This window comes from Capra hircus, chromosome 19 (assembly GCF_001704415.2).
Source record: "Capra hircus breed San Clemente chromosome 19, ASM170441v1, whole genome shotgun sequence".
Classification (NCBI taxonomy): Eukaryota; Metazoa; Chordata; class Mammalia; order Artiodactyla; family Bovidae; genus Capra; species Capra hircus.
In genome coordinates, this window is record NC_030826.1 from 8,618,308 (window position 1) to 8,623,861 (window position 5,554).

Genomic DNA, 5,554 nt, shown 5'->3' on the forward strand with positions numbered 1-5,554 from the left:
ATCTGCTAATACATTATGTTAGCAAACCTTTTTTAGCAACTGCTAAATCAGAGATGCTATTGTAGGTGCTGGGATGAATAAGTTATTGAGTTTACAATCTCATTTAAAGGGAAAACAATATGATCAATGTATAAAGGAAATATTTATAAAATATTATTTGAATCCAGAGATGTTAGGGATTAATTCTGCATTGGAGAAATGGAAGAGTCACAGAGAAGGTGATATCTGAATCTTCTAAGAATCTTCTAAGTTGAGAAAGTTACAGAAGGTACTTCAGGAAATAGAATTCATTCCCAAAGCTACAGAAATAACCAAGCATATGACATGTGTGAGAGACCATGGATTCCTTGAACAGCAACCAGTTCCTGGGTAACAGGGATACTGATGAGAAAGGTAGATGGAGCCTACATCTTAGAGCTTGGTGTGACACACTGAGAGGGAGTTGCATGCATGTATGTAAGTATACTTTCCTACCCTGAATTAACCTACAAAGCAAGTTCTAAGAGTCTGGGTTTTAAGCTGTGGGTCCTCAATAGTCATTAAAAGATTATAATGAGGTAGGACCAGATATGCGTTTAGAAAGGTCTTTGTGACAGTGATATAGAAGATGGACTGGAGTGGATACAGATGGAAGCAGAAGGGTGAGGCTAAAATGACCTCTACTGGACAGTATATTTCAAGAGGCAGGTGAGGGAGGGGAGTGAGACATGGCAGAGAAGTGGGGAGGCCACTTAGCCCTCAACTGTCACCTCTGTCTCTCACCTCCCTATCCTTATTCACCTTTGTTCCCTTCCATCTCCTGCCCATCCACCTTGCCACTCCCTTTCCCTTCTCCTCCTTAATCTCATCCTCTTTATTCCTTTGTCTACTCTATTTCTTTTATTTCAATATCTTCCTGTGTCTCTCCTTGTATTCAGTAACATCTAAAATATTTGTGCCTTTTGGAACAGCTCTTGCAGTCCCCTTCATACAAGATCCATCACCCATTTCTTTTTTTTTTTTTCTTCCATCACCCATTTCTTAAGGCAGAGAATCTCTCCCCACCTTCTTATGTCTAAGCACACACACCATGTATGTCCTGGCTTCTCCCAGTAAGGGGCCACCACACCAGTGAGGGGCACCTCTATAATTATTTATGCACTCAGAGTCAAACCCCATGTTTTTTGAGCATTGACTGTGAGCAAACATGAGAACTTCAGGGCACAAATAAGTTTTGAATCAAGACATAGGTTGGCTGAATTGTGAGCAGGCAAACACATTATGATTGAACTGTGGAGGAAAAACCTAGAAATATGAAAAGTTCACTAACATTTTAATGTATTAACTATCACATGAGGAATGACTAGTACAAAAATGTATTACAGACTCTAAGAAGGTAGGATGTCTTCAGAGTAAGAGACTACACAGAGAAGAGTGATTAGCATTTATTATTCCAGATACTGTTCTAGGAACCTTATGTGCTATCTCATTTGTACCTCTAGACATTCTATAAAGACAACATTTTTCTTCCCACCTTACAGACGTGGAGACTGAAACAGAGCTTGAATAATTTATTCTGGGTCAAATCTCAAGGAATAAGAATCTGGAATTTAACTACAAGTCAGTTGGACTCTAAGTGTTTTCTATCACTATATTAACACTGAATCTTTTAAAAAATTAATTTATTTATTTTAATTGGAGGCTAATTACTTTACAATATTGTGTTTGTTTTTGCAATACATTGACATGAATCAGCCACAGGTGTACATGTGTCCCTCGTACTGAAACCCCTCCCACCTCCTTCCCCATCCCATCCCTCAGGGTTGTCCCAGTGCACTGGCTTTGAGTACACTCTTTCTTGCTTTGAACTTGGACTGGTGATCTGTTTCACATATGGTAGTATACATGTTTCAATGCTCTTCTCTCAAATCATCCCACCCTCACCTTCTCCCACAGAGTCCAAAATATGTTCTTTATATCTGTCTCTTTTGTTGTCTCATATATAGGGTCATCACTACCATCTTTCTAAATACCATATGTATTTTTATATATATATATATATATATATATGCATTAATATACTGTATTGGTGTTTTTCTTTTTTACTTACTTCACTCTGTATAATAGGTTCCAGTTTCATCTACCTCATTAGAACTGATTCAAATTCATTCTTTTTAATAGCTGAGTAATACTCCATTGTAAATATGTACCACAACATTCCTATCCATTCATCTCCTGATGGACAAATAGGTTGCTTCCCTGTCCTAGCTATTGTAAACACTGCTGTGATGAACATTGGGGTACACGTGTCTCTTTCAATTCTGGTTTCCTCAGTAACACTGAATCTTTTAAAAGTAGGTTGCATGTGTCTCTGGATGGATTTAAATATTTCATGAGTATATATTCTATTACCAAGTTGTACACATTCCAGGGGTAGGAACATATAGTCACCAACTAGAATTAAGATGTGCACATAAATATCCATCATCTAGATCTGAGGAACTCAATTTGAGTCCCTGAGCATTAGTACATTACTGTCTGTGGTGTGTTTTCTTTAGATGCCTGGAGAAGACACCATGGAACTGGGGAACCTCATGTGAGTGTCAAATTTTGTCTTTCTGGGGCTCTCACAGACTCAGGAGCTCCAGCTAGTCTTGTTTCTGGTTTTCCTGTTTGTCTACACAACCACTGTCATGGGAACCCTCCTGGTTATGGTCATGGTGACCTCTGATTCCAGGTTCCATACACCTGTGTGAAATTCACACACCTCACACTGCTGTGAAACTTGGCTGTCAGAGACCTCTGTTTCTCCTCAGTCACTGCTCCAAAGATGCTGGTGGACTTCCTCACTGAGAAGAAGACCATCTCCTACCAGGGATGCATGACCCAGATTTTTTTCTTCCACTTTCTGGGAGGTGCCATGGTCTTATTCCTCTCAGTGATGGCCTATGACTGCCTTGTTGCTATATCCCGGCCCCTCCACTATGTCACCATCATGAACACTCAGCTCTGTGTGGGGCTGGTCATGACAGCCTGGATGGTAGGTTTTGTTCATTCTATCTCCCAACTGGCTCTGATGCTCCCACTGCCTTTTTGTGGCCCCAATGTCCTAGATAACTTCTACTGTGATGTTCCACAAGTTCTGAGACTCGCCTGCACTGACACTTCTGTCCTGGAGTTCCTCATGATCTGCAACAGTGGGATGCTGGATGTCATCTGGTTCCTCCTTCTCCTGGTCTCCTACTCAGTCATCCTGGTGATGCTGAGGTCCCACTCAGGGCAGGCAAGGAGGAAGGCAGCTTCCACCTGTACCACCCCTTTTGTCATGGTGTCTATTGTCTTCATTCCAAGCATTTACCTCTATGCCTGGCCCTTCATTTATCTCCATTGACAAGGCTGTATCCATCAGCCACATGGTCATGACTCACACGCTCACCACCACCCCCCACCCTGGCCCCTATCTACACTCTGAAGAAGCAGGAGATATAGGCAGCAATGAAGAGGTTAGGGAGACACCAGGCTTCTTTGTAAAAGGGAGTGACAGTGAGTCACTTCTATTGGGCTTTGGCTTTTTGGTTTTCCATCGATAAGCTGAAGAGAGCGTTGCTGTATCTTGCCTCTTCATAACTTGAAAATGAGCAACTTATCCAGATTTTGAGGATAAAGGTAACTATCATTACTTTTTTGTGTGTTGGATGATTTGAACTCTCCTATAACAATAAGATGTGCTGCCATGGAAACATTCTGGAAAGCCACACTCTCCTTTTTGTCTTCTTGGCAGATAGTTTTCTGTTAGGATGACAGCATTCCCCCAGAAGAGCAGTTCTATTGTCTGTATTTGACCTCTTTTCCCAGGACCCTGTTTTGGTGTGAGGCTGGATTGTTGGAAACTAAACAATATTTAGTCTTATGCCTTAAATTGGAGACCGTGTCCAACATTTACCTGACAGAAGACCTTGAATGAGACATGCGGCCTCTCTTGAACTCATAACTTCTTCCTCAACAAACTCGCTGAAATTAATATCTGATGCCAAATCCCTCAGGCTTATTATAAGTATCAAATCCAAAAATTGTGAGAAAACATTGAGTTAACCATATAACTATATTTTATTTAATTTTCAATTTAGAAATCATGAGTATTCCAATTTTCCACTGTATGTTTTAGTACAGTATAACTATTGCAAGCAAATGATTATGTGTAATATGCATGTAAGTTATAAAAACACTATATTATATCATATGAACACATGTACATGCTCCTCAGTTCAAGAACCACATGATACCAACAGCTTATACCTGCCTATGGTACCTCTCCATCACATCACTTCACCCAGATGAAACCACTTTCTTGAGTTTTGTGTTTATCATTCCATCATTCATAAAAACAATTTTATCACATTTTAACATAAGCACTATATTGTTTTATTGAGTTTATAAAATATCAGACTTTAGGTAATATTCTGGCATTTGATTTTTTTCACTCAACATTTTGTTTCTAAATGTCACATATTGTTCTGTTTGGCTGTAGTTCATTCATTTGCTCTGTTGTATAATATTCCAATGTGAGACTGAGCTTACTGGAAAGGTTCCCAGTTTTTGCTCTTGGAACAATGCTCTTTTGAATGATAATCTTCTGCTTGTCTCCAGTTGTCATGTTGAGGAGCTATGGGTCATTACTTTGAAGTGTAACTGCTGGATCATGAGATCTTCAAAGTTTCACTTTCACAAAATAGGGCTAAGTTGTTTTCCAAAGAAGTTGTACCAATTTACTTCGTTATCAGCAGCACTGCAGTGTTCCCATTGATTCTCATCCTCCTAACAGTTGATTGTCATAGTTTTTCATTTTTCTCAATTAAGCAGGTAAAAAATGGTATTTCACTGTAGTCTTGATTTGCATTTCTTTAGCATTTCCCCATGTTTTAATTATATTCAAATTTCTCATGAATGCCTTTAGCATGATTTTCTATTGCCTGTTTCTTGTTAATGTAGAAGTTCTTATATAATTTGGTTACTGGTGTTTTTCAGTCTTATTTATTATAATACCTTCACCCAGTTTGGGGGCTCCCCTGGTGGCTTAGATGGTAGAGTCTGCCTGCAGTGCAGGAGACCCAGGCTCTTTCCTTAGGTTGGGAAGATCCCCTGAAAAAGGAAATGGCAACCCACTCCAGTATTCTTGCTTGGAGAATCCCATGGACAGAGGAGCCTGGCAGGCTACAGTCCATGGGGTCGTAAAGAGTCGGATATGACTGAGCGACTTCACTTTCTTTCTTTCACCCAATTTGTGGTTTGTCTTCTTTATTTTTGGTATTAGTTTTCACATAGTCATATGTATCAATCTTTCATTTCTGTCTTAGTGTATTAGTGTCTATTGAGACCTAATATTTAAGCATGTATTCTTTTCTCAGCAGACAGGAATGTGTTCTTGCTTCTCTTAAACGATGCTGATTGTATAATCTTTTCTTCTGTCTGTCTTCTACACCATTTGTTTGTTTCTCATTCATTTTTTCTGTTTATTTTGTTTTGTCCTTTTGTGTTCATTGCCATTTTTATTTTTATTTTATTTATTTTTTATTAC

At 39.2% G+C, this 5,554-nt stretch overlaps 1 pseudogene; it reads left to right on the forward strand.

Moving 5' to 3' along the window:
- Nucleotides 2,556–3,510, forward strand: LOC102185599 (annotated as a pseudogene).